The sequence below is a fragment of the Sorex fumeus genome, unplaced genomic scaffold (genome assembly GCF_029834395.1).
Source record: "Sorex fumeus unplaced genomic scaffold, SorFum_2.1 ptg000044l, whole genome shotgun sequence".
Lineage (NCBI taxonomy): Eukaryota > Metazoa > Chordata > Mammalia > Eulipotyphla > Soricidae > Sorex > Sorex fumeus.
In genome coordinates this window covers 11785907-11802134 of record NW_026606101.1, presented here as the reverse complement: position 1 = coordinate 11802134, position 16228 = coordinate 11785907, and the positions used below count along the sequence as shown (strand labels likewise).

At 43.3% G+C, this 16228-nt stretch overlaps 1 protein-coding gene across 3 annotated transcripts in view; it reads left to right on the top strand.

The window, feature by feature from the left end:
* Positions 1-16228, top strand: part of RALY (RALY heterogeneous nuclear ribonucleoprotein) — a 93028-nt gene that overhangs the window by 32891 nt on the left and 43909 nt on the right. For 2 of the 3 annotated variants that reach the window (XM_056121789.1, XM_056121787.1), the window contains exon 2: positions 12431-12510. The exons of the other annotated variant lie outside the window; for it this stretch is intronic. The gene's annotated coding sequence lies outside the window, so the exon portion shown is untranslated. The remainder of the gene's footprint in view (positions 1-12430; positions 12511-16228) is intronic. 3 annotated transcript variants of the gene reach the window in all.

Here is a 16228-nt window from a genome sequence, read left to right as displayed (position 1 = left end):
ATGGTTCAGCAGATATAACCAAGACCAGTAGTTTTACTCCTTTTTTATACTGTCAGACCAGCACCAGTCTGTGCACCAGTGGTTGAAGATCACTATGCTAGAGCCAATAACAACCATATAGTGACTGTCTCTCAACCTATATTCCTGGTGCTTTGTTAATATTGCAAAGGATGCAGAGTTGGAAAGACATTCTTGCCCCTGAGGAGCTTAGAAAAAAATTTTGGGGGGTGCCACTAAGGGATGAGACACAGCCATGTCTGTATGACATTATATAAGTCAGAACTAAGACCTACACGTGTTGGCATTTGAGTATGCCTGTGAATAGGTACTATTGGAAGAGGAATGAAGAAGGCCACAGCAGGTGTTAGGAAATAGCAAGGGGAAAGCAGAAAGTTGTCAGGTAACAGCCAATTGGGATTGGTGTATGGTGTGCATGGAAAGGATATGGTAGAGAATGAGGGCAGAATTGAAACTTGATCCTGTTGTAGGCAAAGTGGATCCATTGGAGGGTGCAGGGTTGTAATATGGCTGACAAAGTTGGATTGTGAGACAAGGTGATTAGAGATAGTAGGTTAGAATTGGTATCAGCAAGCTACAACCTGAGACCTGAATCTAGTTGACTGCGTCTTATAAAGCTGTTCTGTCTATTCTGTGAATATAGCCACCTTCATTTATCTATGACTGATTGCATAGTATGGTGGCAGAGTGCTTACTCTAGGTAGTGTGGTAGCCTTCGAAGCCTAAAAATATTTACCTATACAGAAGAACTCTGCTGACCTCTGAGTTAGATGGTAATTATGCAGTTTCTCCAAGAAAGTAAATGTCAGTATAGGCCTGAAATGGATTTGAGGTGTCAAACGGCTGTTTTTGAAAGGACAATAGGATTTAGTGGCACACACCTGCTCTATCAACCTTTCAAAACTTGGTAAAGTTCAAATTTACTGAGTTACTTGATCAGAAAAGTACTTAGGATGCAGATAAGTTCTGATTTGTCCTTTTTTTTAAAAAAAAAAACATGTTACCTTGGGCAGATTCTTCCCAGAAGTTCAGCTTTACATGGCGAGTAGGACGAAGAAAGCACTGTAGCACTGTCCTCCCATTGTTCATCAATTTGCTCGAGCAGGCCCAGTAACGTCTCCATCGTGAGACTTGTTGTTACTCTGTTTGGCATATCGAATACGTCACGGGTAGCTTGCCAGGCTTTGCCGTGCGGGCAAAGAAAAAGGTCAGTGAAATTCTTCCATATGGTGTAGGGCTCTTATTCTGCTCTTTCACTGTACTCAGCCTTGAAGGCTGTCCAGTGGGAGACATAGATAGATAACCAGGGACACAGTTTGAGAGACGTTAGGTGGGCAGAGAATTTTGATGACTGGATGAAAGTAGTTGGTATAATGGGAAAGGAGCTCAAGATACTATGGCACCGTATACCTGTATAATACCCATTCACTAACACTTGTTTTGTTATAATGAACTTGTTTCTAGGCTTAAGTCTCTTAGAGAGTTTAAGGCCTCTGTAAAACAGTCAAAAAACTATAAGATGTTGGAGAGATAGCACAGCGGGTAGGGTGTTTGCCTTGCACGAGGCCAACCTGGGTTTCCCTGCATCCCATATGGTCCCCTGAGCATCGCCAGGAGTAACTCCTGAGTGCAGAGCCAGGAGTAACCCCTTTGCATTGCTAGGTGTGACCCAAAAAGCAAAAAAGAAAAAAAGAAACTGTATAAGTGCCACGTGACATTCCTTATGTACCTTACCTGGCCACTACACTGAATTCCCATACCATAATTTCTCCTGGGCTGGAGCGATAGCGCAGCGGGTAAGGCATTTGCCTTGCACGCGGCCAACATCCTCCCCCCCTCTTGGAGAGCCCGGCAAGCTACCAAGAGTATCTCGCCCTCACAGCAAAAGCCTGGCAAGCTACTCATGACGCGTATTCAATATGCCAAAAACAGTAAAACACGTTTCACAATTTGTTGTGAGACGTTACTGGTGCCTGCTCGAGCAAATCAATCAACAACGGGAGGACAGTACAGTACTGTACAGTACAGTATTTTCTCCTAGAACATTGTGAGTCTGTGCTGTAGGACGGGGGGAAATGTGTGTGTGCGTGTGTGTGTAGAGGGGAAAATACTAGATGGAATTCTGCTGTGGTCATTTTTTCTTTTTACCTTACTGTGTGTGTTCTTAGTTGATTTGTTTCTCATCTCAGATCCTTCTGTAGGTGCTAGTACAAATTACTTTGGTCGCTGTTTGGGGATTTGAAATTAATTCCCTTTAAGATCCAAAACCTCAGAGCATAGTTTTTTTTTCTTCTTCTATTTTCTCTCCCCCTACCCCACTGAACCATATTCTGTTCAGTATATTAATATATGCTCTACCCCACAAGCCTGAAATACCCCATACCTTGGATTGTAAGAGTAATCACAGCCTTGGTTTTTTGCCAGCTGGGTTTTAGGAATTGTACCTAGACTAGTTATTGGAGTGAAATAGACGCCAGTCTTGGGAGAAGGGGGACGGAGGCGGAAGGGGGACCAGGCAGTAAGGTCCAACTGAACCTAGAGGTTTAGGGAGGCACAGTGCCACTAGATCAGATAGTCCTTATACATTTGGACTGAGGCCTCTGTGATACAGCACTGAAGAATGCAAGCTTTTTTTTTCTTTTTTTTTGCTTTTTTGGGTCACACCCAGCCGATGCTCAGGGGTTACTCCTGCTTCTGCACTCAGGAATAACTCCTGGCGGTACTTGGGGGACCATATGGGATGCTGGCAATTGCACCTGGGTCAGCTGCGTGCAAGTCAAATGCCCTACCTGCTGTGCTATTGCTCCAGCCCCAGAATGCAAGCATTTTATATTCTTTTTTCACCACCATTTGTTTCACAGTTTTGAAGTAGGTGATAAAGCATTAGATGACTCAGAATGCTATTATAAATGGTTTGCATACAGGGGACCTTGGTAGGATCACTGGTACCTCCACTTCTCTCTCCCTGCTACCAATTTGGGGATAGTGGTACTGATTAAAGTTCGAAGAAAATGTACAAAAGCAATAGAGTAAACAATGCTTAATGATAACCAGTTTTGTCACCTATTTAGATGACAAAGCCAGCATTTAAAGTCCAGGTGTCCCTGCATACTATTTCTCATGTATCGTGCTACCTTTCTTATAGAAGGTACTGGAACAGAAATCACAAGTGCAGAGTCAGGCAGTGCCTGGAGAATGACTGATTGTGGGTAGGCTTGGCCTTAGATTCAGAGGCAGCAGTTAGCACCTGGTGAGAGGGCCTGAGGGTTTTTAGGCACATGACTAAAGCAGGGACTTTTGCATTACCTAGACCCAGTTATAGCAAATGATATTTTTGGTCTTGGGGGAGCACACCCAACAGTGCCCAGGGCTTACTCCTGGCTCTAGTCCCAGGAATCACTCATGGAGGGTTCAGGGTATTACATGGGGTGCTGGGGATTAAACCCAGGTTGACCATGTGCAAGGCAAAAGCCCTGTCTGTTGTGCTACCAATCTACCCCCTTCAGCAAATGATTTTGTGCCCTTTAGAAAGTTAAGCCTGTTGGTCTGCACAGAAGATATTCTAGAATCCTACAGGGAGCTCCATAGTCATCTCTGGAAGCAGATTCACCTTGGGTCTTCTGTCTGTAGTACCCACTAGTGTTAGACTAAGTTTATTTGTGAAATAAAGGTTGGATACGTGGCTATTTTGGGCTCCACATTGGGGCACGGGGCACTTCCAAGTCATTCTATACTGTGGGAAATCTGAATGAATGGTAGGGGTTTAGAATAAGAAGATTTCTGCCTTGCTGCTGACTTTCTTCTGTGACTTTGGGTGTTTTTTTTTTTTTTGTTTTGTTTTGTTTTGTTTTTGTGCTTTTTGAGTCACACCCGGCGATGCACAGGGGTCATTCCTGGCTCTGCACTCAGGAATTGCTTCTGGTGCACCATATGGGATGCTGGGAATCGAACCTGGGTTGGCGGTGTGCAAGGCACACACCCTACCTGCTGTGCTATCGCTCCAGACCCCCTTCTGTGACTTTGGATAGTCCTGATCCACTTTTAAAATTTGGCAGTGGGTTGGGCATAGTTCTTTCCATTTCTGGTCCCATTAGGGGCAGAAAGTTATTTTCTGCAGTTTCAGTTACAGACTCTGTCCCAAGCTTTGGTATGTTGGTTATAGATTATAAAATCTTAGATTCTCACTTCCACTTCAAGAGGGGGAAGGGGAACCATCCAACTGTCTCATTAGCATGGAGAAAAGAAAACAGTAATTACTTGTGCCTCCCTTGATGATTCCTCCCCGTTCTTTTCTTTGGGAAGGAGGAGGGGGGGAAACTGGAGACAGCATCGGCTGAGGAAGAAGAAATGCTGCTAGCTGTTCAGAAAACATTGCAAAGGCAAAATTTATTTTGTAGGTTTTTCGTATTTTCTGGACATTCCTCCAGGCAGCTTAGAGATTGTGTCTGGATTGAATGTCACCTATTTATGGCATACATAATGTTCTCATACATGGGCATGGATTGGGCTCAAGAGCCCTAATGTCACTTGTCATTAAGAAACCAGCTGCTCTCCAGGGTCTCCTTTCCTGATAGGCTGAGCATCCTGACACCTGTCTTTATTGGGGAATAGAGGAGTGTTTTATTGCCATTTTGTGACCTGGCTGCATTTTTATTATGTTGAGGTCATCATTTTAATCCCCACAGCAAGACAGCCAGTTGGTTTAGTATGCCAGGGTATAGGCAACCACACAACAGAGCCTGTCAGGTGGTCAGGTATCCTTGTGAGTGAAGGAGTCTGTAGAGCTGCAAGGCTGAGGGTTTTAGAACAGGCTAGAAAAAGCAGACCTCACAAGGGTTGAGGCAGTTAAGGTTTTATAGCTGAGAGGTGAGGGGGCAGCTAATAAATATGATTGGCGAGTTTATTGCTCTGAAGCGAGGCTTGCACTTGGCTGGATGTGGGCAATTTTGCACTCTCCAATGTTGATTGTAGCGAAATGGGTCTGAGGCCACTTACTGGTGAGCCTTGTCTGATTTAACCTGCTGCTATTATGCTAGATTTTCTCTTGAGGCCGCAGGCACCTTGCCTTGGTTGCTACCCAGGAGACCAGAGAACCCAGCGTCTCTTTTCTTCTGTCCCCAGAAAGGTACCACTTTTGCAACACCTTTTCAGTGTTCCTCCAGACCCTGGAGATTGCTGCACTCTAAAGAGCAAGGGTTCCTTTTGGAAATCAGTATGGACGATTCTCAAAAAATTAGAAATTGAGCTCCCATTTGACCCAGCAATATCACTCCTGGGAATATATCCCAGAGAGGCAAAAAAGTATAGTTGAAGTGACATCTGCACTTGTTTGTTCATTGCAGCACTCTTTACAATAGCCAGAATCTGGAAAAAACCTGAGTGCCCGAGAACAGATGACCGGTTAAAGAAACTTTGGTACATTTACAGAATGGAGTACTATGTAGCTGTTAGAAAAGATGAAGTCATGAAATTTATATACAAGTGGTACTACATGGAAAGTATCATGTTAATCGAAATGAGTCAGAAAGAGAGGGATAGACATAGAAAGATTGCATTCATCTGGGGAACATAAAGTAACAAAATAGGAGACTAACACCCAAGAGTGGCTGAGATTAGTACCAGGAGGTTTGCTCCATGGCTTGGAGGCCAGCCACATATACTAGGGGAAAAGGGAGCTCAGATAGAGAAGGGAGCACCAAATAAAGGGTGTTGGGAGGATCCTCCCAGGATGGGAGAAGCATGCTGAAAGTAGACTATAGACCAAACATGATTGCCACTCAATGCCTTTTATGCAAACCACAATACCCAAAAGGAGAGAGAGAACAAAAGGGAATGCCCTGCCACAGAGGCAGGGTGGGATAGGGGGATGGGGGATGGGAGGGATACTGGCACCCACCGTGGTGGAAAATGGGCACTGGTGGAGAGATGGGTATTTGATCATTGTGTAATTAAAACCCAAGCACAACAATTTGTAAGTCTACAACTGTACCTCATGGTGTTTCACTAATAAAAATTTTAAAAAAAGAATCCAAAATTAATAAACCAGGTGAGTAAATTTTTGTATTGTAAATCATGTCAAAATAAAGAGTATAAGAAAAGAAAAAAATAAAGAGCAAGGGTTCTATAAGAATGTATTATTTTATCCATGGCCAGGGAAAACAGGGGCTAGGAGGAACTGGTCAGTGGTTGGAACTGACCCCAAGTGTGTATGTGACTGAGGGTAGGTAAGATAGAGAAGAGATTATTAGTATGACAATAATAGCTGGGAAGCTGGACGCTCTGGACAAGACCTGAGGGTTAAAAGTAGGTAAAGGGATAGACTTGATAACCTTTCAGCATCAATATTGCAAACCACAATGCCCAAAAAGGGAGGGAGGCAGGGAGAAGGAGAGGGAAAGAGAGGGAGGAAGGTTGGTGGGGTATGGGGCGTGATGGGAAGGAACCTGGGGACATTGGTGCCTGGGAAATGTACACTGGTTGGAGGGATGGATGTTGAATACTGTATGGCTGAAATCTGAAATCCAATCATGAACAGCTTTGTAAGGTTTTATCTCAACAGTGATTCAGTAAAAAAATGTTTTTCAGAAAAGAATTATTTAAAATTTATTTATTTATTTTTGCCTTTTGGGTCACACCCAGTGATGCTCAGAGGTCACTCCTGGCTCTGCACTCAGGAACCACTCCTGGCGGTGCTCGGGGGACCATATGGGACACTGGGGATAGAACCTGGGTCGGTCGCGTGTAAGGCAAACACCCTACCTGCTGTGCTATCACTCCGGCCCCCGTATTATTTAAAACTTTAAAAGAACAAAATGCTTACAGGGCCAGATAGTATAAGGCAAGTGCCCAACTTGGGTCGGTCCTCGCATCCCGTATGGTCCCTGAGACTGGCTCAGGTGCTCTCTTTCTCTTGTCCTGTTTTTTCTTATTTACTTAGTCTACAAAAGATTGCTGTCCAAGCCCTAAGATTTTCTTTCAGTTCATTTACTTGCTCCTTTCCCCTACCTACAGATTTGTGGTCTCCTTTTACCTCCTTCATATAGAACCTGTATCATATTTTTTTGTTTTAATAGACTACCTTCCATGTAATAACAGTATGACCCGAATGAAGGAATGTTTATTTTCAGATTAAGTTTCTGTCATTGGAGGCATAGTAAGGGGCTGCCCAGAAATAGACAGTTTGTACACCCAAGGAAAGATCAGTACATACTGACTTTTAAAAATTGTGGCCTATGTGCCCATATCTATTTTTCCTCTTTCTTTCCTTTTTTTGATATTGACTAGGAAGTCACACATGTTTGATTATAGTGCTGAAACATTTGACTGTAGTATTTGCCAGGGGTTGCATACTTTTTTTTTTTTCTTTTTGGGTCATACCTGGTGATGCACAGGGGTTACTCCTGGCTCTGCACTCAGGAGTTACTCCTGGCGGTGCTCAGGGAACCATATGGGATGCTGGGAATTGAACCTGGGTCTGCTGCGTGTAAGGCAGATGCCCTACCCGCTCTGCTATCTCTCCAGCCCCCAAGGTTGAATACTTTTAGTTGTGGTCCTTATCAGAGTTGCACTTAGATATGGTGCTTGTAATGCCTTTTGGTTATAGTGCTTGTAAAAAGTTGTTGTGATTTAGTGCTGTTACCCTTCCTCCAAAATATGGATTTCACCCGTGGCCCTCTTGGGCTATCTTGGAGCCCACTAGACATCATATAGCCCCTGGTTTAGAAATGCTGCTTTGGGGCATGGTAGCAGTTTGACAGAAGCGTCTGTCCTCTGTGGTTGCAGCAGAGGACTGCGAATCCTTGTTAGCTCGAGTTCTGCAACTCTGGAACTAGACAGTGCACTGACATTTCACCCCCTGTCTTATCTTTCCTCCACAAATTAAAGTTAACAGTTGCTTCATCAAGTACAAAATAGGAGAATTTGTTCCATTTCCTAGAATTTCATTTATTGGTGTCTACTTTGATGGAGAAGAGGGGAAGAGTAAGCATCCCTTATCTCTGAGAACAGGAAACTACAAGGTAGAGAAGATAGTTTGTCTGGAGGAGACCAGGTTTCTAGTAAGTTGTATTTCATAGTTGTGTGATTCTAAACAAGTTCCTTAACTTCTCTGTGGCTTAGATGGGGATAGTGGTTTTGACCCCAAAGATTATTAGGAACTAATGAGTATAAAAAAGACTTTGGGCATAGGGCTAAAACAGAGGTCATAGCAAATGTACATGCTTTCTTCTAAGTCATTTTATTGCTTTTGATTCATGCTTTTATGGCACTTAAATGGAATAATTGAATAATTGTGCCTATCATTGAGTATTATACTAGATCTTAAGGTAAAGGAATTTTCTATTTTATCATTTATCCTAACATTTATGAAGCAAGAATCTTTTTGAGCAATGTAAGAAACTGAGGAAAGAAGGTTAAGTGCCTTGTCTTAAGATTACAAATTTAGTAAGAAGCAGAGCCAGGAATTCAAATTGGTGTGTCTGTAGAGCTTGAGCTCTTCAACATTAAATTGGTCATTACTACCTTCTGTTGGGCTGGAGCGATAGTGCAGCGGGTAGGGTGTTTGCCTTGCACGCAGCCAACATGGCCGACCCGAGTTCGATTCCTCCACCCCTCTTGGAGAGCCTGGCACGCTACCGAGAGTATCTCGTCCGCATGGCAAAGCCTGGCAAGCTACCTGTGGCATATTCGATATGCCAAACACAGTAACAAGTTTCACAATGTTACTGGGCCCGCTCGAGCAAATCAATGAACAACGGGAGGACAGTGACAGTGACTACCTTCTGTTACCTCCCTGAGCAATATGTGTTTTGTGGTGTTCTTATTTTCTCTCTGCTTGCATCTGTTAGGATGTGCATGTATTAGTTCTTGAGTTTTTTTAGTCTATTTTCTTTTGTTGGAGATACAGTCACTGTCTGCCACACCTTTTCCTTTCTCATTCTCTCAGGGAAGAGTCCTTCATTTGAAGGATGTTACAGATATCCTACCCCCACACCTCCTCTTGAAAAGGGATGGATGGGCCCAGGAATAGTGCACTGGCCAAGAGCATGCCTTGCAGTTGTATGATCACATGCTCAAATCCCCCGTGTCCCATATGTGCCAACAGCAATGCTGGCAGCTCTGTTGAGCCTGGCAGCTCGCTCTACTGTCTGCCACCTCTGGCACCGCAAACACTTTGCAGCTGCACCACAGTCAGGTAAATAAGAACACAACAAAGGGGTGTGTATTCTGGCGAGCACCACACTGAACGATGTGTGATCAAGAGATATACGAGTGTCAAAGCCATGAAGTGTGACTTAGTACATGTGACTTAGTACATGTGTGACTTAGTACATGTGTGAGCACTACAGTGACCCAGTGAGCTCCACAGCTATAATTATGTGCCTCAAAGTGCTTGCCACGGCAAATACATGTGCAAGTACTGTAGGTGAAACCTACAGTACAAAGCTCAGTGAGCACCATGGCCAACTACACGAGCACTACAGCCAAGTGTGTGTGCAACCCATACTCATCCCACATATTTGTAACTATAACAACGAGGAGAGGTGAAGAGAGAATTTAAACTTTTTTAAAAAAAAATGTAGGCATCTACAGTAAAGGGGAGTGTAGGACAACTGTGGTCAAAGTTGTCTTTGTTCTTGGTAAGGCCAGAGCTGGATGTAGCCACAGGTCTGCTAGACTTTGAGAATTAAGAAATATTTAAATATGGGCACATGAAGATGGCCATTCCAAATGAGACAAATAAGGGGATTGGAAAGTTCACAGTAAAGGTAACACAGAAATCTTGACAAGTCACAATATATTTAGAGACCAAGTTGCAGTGAATGGGAGCAATGAAATCTTTAAAGTTTTTACATTATGGTATTGGGACCACACCAAGCTATGCTGGTGTATTTTTGTTGGGTGGGGATGGGGGGTGTCACGCAGGTTATGCTTGTTGGGGTCTATGTGGTGCTGGGGATTGAATCCAGAGTCTCACACATTCAAGGCAAGAACAGTGCCATAGAGCCACCTCCCAACATTTTTTAAACTAGGGAAACAGCTTTGGGAGCATCAGCCTGGCAGTGTGGACTTCATAGATTGGAGCATGGGGAGAAATTAGTGAATGAAGCCAGGAATGAGGTAGGTAGCAGCCTGTCCTTGTGAGTAAATGATGAGAAATATTAGAGCAGCGCAGATAATGAGACTTTGAATCAAAGGGAAGTTGATACAGTAGGAAATAAAGAACAGTGTGAATGGAAAGTTTTAGAACAACAACAACAACAAAACCCCCCACAAGTACATAGCAATCTGGGACTGAGAAATGTGGGAAGGAAAGATTGGAGAGCATAAATTTAGAGGCTCAGTGCATGAGAGCATTAATAAATCATTTACTGAACCACAGAAGCTGGAAATATTGTTTGGTTTGCTCACATGTTGAATTGGAAGTGCTGATGTCCAATGCCCTCACCACATATTCTCTCACCCCATGATTTTATCCTTTGACCACGACCTGCAAAGATCCTTTAGTGGTGTGTGTTTGTTGCTTTGAAGGCTGGAGGGCAGCCATCCTTGCACTCCCATCCCCCTTCACGTTTAAGTGATTCTGACCTCATATCTAGATGCTTGGCTTAATACCTAGTCTTTTTCAAGGTGTGCACTAAATTGTAATGACTTAAATTGCTGCTAATAGAGTTATCATCATAACTTTGTGATTATGGCAGCTAGAGATTAAGAATCCTCTGGCACCACCATGCTAGCTAGAGATTAAGAGTCCTTACAGAACTCAGCCATCATTCAACTAGTATTCAGTAAAAATCTTGGTGATAAGTAAATGGGAATAATCTCAGGCGTGAATGTCAATGTGGGTCTGAGTTATGGCAGCTAGCGCTAGAGGAAGTGTATCCTGCTTCTTTTCTGTTTTCTGAGATCTGGTTAAGAGACCATGACTTAAATATTTCCCAAGTCATAAGGCTAATAGAAAAATTAAGATTTGAACCAAGGAAATTAATTTTTATGTCATGATTTCCTTGTGCCTCAGTTTCTCATTAGTAACGCAAGCATTTTAATAAATACTAACCATGTAAGAATGTTTACATTAAGTGATATTGCAGATTGCCCTTATCTTGTAGAGTACCTCCCCCATATATTCTAGAGAATATTGAGGAGGTTCTGTTGTTTTTCAACAACCTCACCTAGCAGAGGAAGGGATGAGTGGAGAAACTGAAAATCAATCTCCAAAAGCTTGGCAATTTGCCTTAGCCAGAGCCTAGTTATTCTGAAGAAGCCCAGTCTCTGGAACTCTCCCATGAGGGGAAGTTAGAGCTACTCATTCAGGCAACCAGAGTTTTATTCTTACTTTATTCACTAACTTTGATCTTGAGTCGCTTAACTTCGCAGACTGTTTTCTCATATGTAAAATAGGGAGCACACTACTTTCTCCATGTTTATTTGGTACTTCATTCTTGTCAGCACTTCATACTAACTACATTAGCATGTCTTTTTCTCTTTAAAAAAAAAATTTGGGCCATGTATGGCAGTGCAGAGGGATCAGTCCTAGTGGTGTTTGGGGAACCATTAGAATCAAATCTTGGCCTTCTACATATAAAGATTATCCTCCAGTGTATTGGTTTTTTTCATCAATAATAATAAGCTTTTTCTATAATTTCTTTCTCTTATGGGGGAGCTCTCAAGACCCCCATGCTGCTCATGGGGGTCTTCCAGCTTTTCTAGGTCAACTGGGCCAGCACAAGAATACAGTGCTGCTCAGGCCCTGTGGTACTGGAAATCACCCAGACCACCCCAGCAGTGATAGGGGGCCTCCAGGGCCAGACTTGGAAGTGCTTAGGACCACAGGAAGGAGGGTTGTCAGCACTTGAAAGAGGGTGCACTTGCAGTACATGCTATCTTTCCAGCTAGAGGGTTCCTTTTGCCATCTCTTGTTGCTTCTGGGATTTTTGATACCATTCTCACAGTTGAGATGACTTCTCATTGTTACTTTGATTTGTATTTCCCTGATAATCAGTGATTTTTTTTTAATTTTCATTCTGCTTTTCTTTGATAGTACTTAACAAAACCTGAAAATACATGATTATTAGCATGTCTTTTACTAGTTTGTAAGGGGAGATAAGGAACTTTGCTTTTTTTTTTAAACTTTTTTTTAATTTATTTTTTTGGTTATTTTTTTAAGGGTCACACCCAGCGATGCACAGGGGCTACTCCTGGCTCATGTACTCAGGAATTACCCCTGGCAGTGCTCGGGGGACCACTTGGGATGCTGGGAATCGAACCCTGGTCGGCCGCGTGCAAGGCAAACGCCACACCTGCTGTGCTATCGCTCCAGCCCCATGAGATCAGGAACTTTAAATGCATGCACTAACCTAAGTTTATGCCTGTCCCGAGCAGGACCCCTGACTGACTTAGTTCTCTTTTATAGGTTATAGGAAATCTGCTTCCCAGAGGCATCTGGTACTGTACCTGTAACCCAAAGAAGGAAATTGCTGCCTGACCTTATAGGTGAGTGAGAATATCTGAGTTTTACCCCTATAATGTATAGATAATTTACTTTCCTATGGGTGATTATTCTTTCTACTCCTGTGTTTAGATTTGTGGTAATAGACAGAGTCTTAGACCAGGAGAGTTGAGCTGACTCTGGAACTATTAGGACATGGTCTGAGATCATTTAACATAAACAAGGCAGAGAAGGAACAGTTTGCTTCTGCTAGCTGATTTCTGTTGGGGTTATTGTGGATTTGATGCTAAATTCATTCTTAAAAGACTTCCCTTATTTCAGTCCTGCCACACATACAGGTCCGTTCAGAAAGTTCCATTAATTTTATCAGTTCTGTATGATGTTGTTGTGAAGGGTGGTGAGAAGCACTGAAAGAGAGCGGCTGTATGAAGAGGAAATCTGGGGAAGCTTAGAGGAAGAAAGACTGCAGATGGTGAGACGGAAGAAAATCAGTACATTACAAATCAGTGGTGTGGGGCTGGAGTGATAGCACAGCAAGTAGGGCATTTGCCTTGCATGTGGCTGACCTGGGTTCAATTCCCAGCATCCCACATGGTCCCCCGAGTACTTCTAGGAGTGATTTCTGAGTGCACGAACCAGGAGTAATCCCTATGCATTGCTGGGTGTGCCCCAAAAAGCAAAAAAAAAAAAAAGGTGTTTTGAATCTTCATTTAATCTAGAGAAAAACCCATTTTAGGGGTTGGAGCGATAGCACAGCGGGTAGGGCGTTTGTTTGCTTTGCACGCGGCTGACCCGGGTTCAATTCCCAGCATCCCATTTCATCCCCTGAGCACTGCCAGGAGTAATTGCTGAGTGCAGGGCCAAGAGTGACCCCTGTGCATTACCGGGTGTGACCCGAAAAGTGGAAGAATAAAAAAAGGGAAAAAGAAAAACCCATTTTATAGATGAGGAATCGAGACTCTGGAAGTTGAAATAATTTGCCCATGGTTTATATCTGGGAATCCATTGCATCTTGGCAGGCTTTTCCCTCTTGGACTACTAACTTTTTGGGATCCTGAATTTTCTTTTAAAAAAAAAAGTTACATCTCATTAAGGATTTAAGAAGGAGATTCAGTTATTTTAGTGGGCCAGCAGGATAGACAGGAGTTAGGAGTCCCTTTTGAGCAGTGCCTTTTTTCTTTTTTTGTCAAGCTTCCCTTTTTTGGAGCCTGGCGGGGAGGCCACAGAGGTTACTCCTGGCTCTGCTCTCAGGAATTACTCCTGGTAGTGCTCAGGACACCATGTGTTGAACCTGGGATCAAACCAGGTTGGCTGCATTGAAAGTAAGTGCCCTACCCACTATTGGAGTTCTTCCTGGCACAGCTCCCTTACCACCTGGACTGATGTGCTTGCGGGCAAGCTCTGAGCATGGGCCTTGATGGGGGCAAGCTATTGCTGGGGAGCTGGCATTCCCCAATGATTAGCATCGCTTTATGATCTTGCAACTGCTGGCAACTGGGGCTTAAGATGGGGAGCCACCATCTGTGGTATCTGTAAAGCTTATTGTTCCACCTCTCATTAACTCATAGAAATCTTATGATACCTCGTGACACTCAGTCCCATCTAGCCCAGGTAACCATAGATTTCACCTTCCTCGTCCCATCTCATGATTCACACATAATGCATTCCTTACTACTCCTATATAGCCCTTGTTTTCCCAAATGAACTTTGTCATATGAACATCAGATTGTGACCTGTGTGAATGGTATCTCTCAGTTTATTCACTGCATGTATATCTTTGAGCCACAGCCATAGATCATGAAATAGTCTCCACATTCACAGATCTCATAGCTGCACTGACAACTGCACTGTAGCACTGTCCTCCCGTTGTTCATCGATTTGCTCGACAGGCCCAGTAACGTCTCCATTGTGAGACTTGTTACTATGTTTGGCATATCTAATACGTCATGGGTAGCTTGCCAGGCTTTGCTGTGCGGGCGAGATACTCTCGGTAGCTTGCCAGGCTCTCCCAGGGGGTGGGGGAATTGAACCCAGGTTGGCTTGATGGGCCACATGCAAGGCAAATGCCCTACCTGCTATGCTATCACTCTAGCCCTACTGACAACTGCAACCCACTGTATTATCTCTCTGGCCTGCAGATCCCTTTTGAGTAGTTCATTTTTTTCTTTTCTTTTCTTGGAGTTCTGGGGGACTGGGAGAGGGCACATATCTAGTAGTGTTCAGGGGATCTAGATGGTGCTGGAACCTGGTCTTCTCCATGCAAAATGTGCACTCAGCTCATTAAGCCTCTGCAACTAGAGCAGTGGCATTTCTATTCAGGATACCAGCAAGCTGAAAAATGGGAACAACTTCTCAAGCAGGAGAGGCAAGTCTAAATATGACTAAAAGGAGAGGAAAGCATCTATAATACATGGGCTCACATAAGCACTGGGACCAGGATAAATAGGTATCTGGAATGCTAATTTGGGTTTTTACCTTAGTCTTTCAGCATACCCTGAATATTCTGCATGTCCTCTTGTAAAATATGTACCCTGTGTCTTCCCATACCCGCCTTCCCCCCATCACCCAGCCAAGGATATAGTGGAGAATCAGATGAGATATGCAAATTGGAAAGCTTTATGAATTGTAAAACAGCATAACTGAAGAGTGTGAAGAAAGTGTTATAGCATTGGGGCATCTCGGTCTCTAATCTGTTTGCTGTACACTCCCCAGTGGTAAAAGGATGGAAATTTGCACTATAAATTTTCTTTTGTGCTCTTTCCTCTTTCTACAGTCCCTACCAAAAACTCAATCTTTTCAGTGGAAAGGATTTCAGGATACACATTACAAAGCTAAGCAGCACCAACATCTACAATTTGTAGCATGTGTGTGATCTTCCGACTGCATGTTTAAATGTAATCACATAGCTTGACTTCCAAGCTATTGCCAGTATAGATAGGCAATTTTCAAGGGCCCATCCTTAGCTTGTGTCTAACTCAGTGACATGTTCCATTGCAGTGTTGTCTTGTTATCTACAGTCATTTAAGAGGAGAAAGGCAGGTTTTTTTTTGTTCCATCTTCCCTACTTAACCCCTGCCTCTTACCTTTCAACTGCTAATATAAAGGTCTTTATTTTTAAATTTTATATTATAGGCCCTAATTTTTTTCATATGTGTATATGATAAAGGGTTGGAGCGATAGCACAGCAAGTAGGCCGTTTGCCTTAGTTCTGTTCCTCCACCCCTCTCAGAGAGCCCCGCAAGCTACCTAGAGTATCTTGCCTGCACGGCAAAGCCTGGCAAGCTACCCATGATGTATTCGATATGCCAAGCATAGTAACAACAAGTCTCACAATGTTACTGGACCCACTCGAGCAAATCGATGAACAATGACAGTGATAGTGACAGTAATATATGAAAAAAAAAATATAAAATCATGGCACACACATCACTTTCTTCATATTCTACAGTGGAAATTCTGTTCTTCCTCTGCCTGAGGATGCGCAGTGAGGTCTGACCCCATTTTCTACTTTGGACTTCACTTTTGCCAGCTCTAACCAACTCCTCTTACTCTGAATCTAATCTACAAGCATTTGTGCCAGTCTTTTTTGTCTGCTTAAAGTTGTATGGTTTCTGGCCTTTCCATGGCCTTGGCACCAGACTTAGATCTTAATGGGTTCTGTAGTAGCTACCTTGTGAAGAATAAAGATAAGATAAGATAAAGGCCCTCCCGTTGATCGTCGATTTGCTCGAGCGGGCCCAGTAACGTCTCCATTGGAGACTT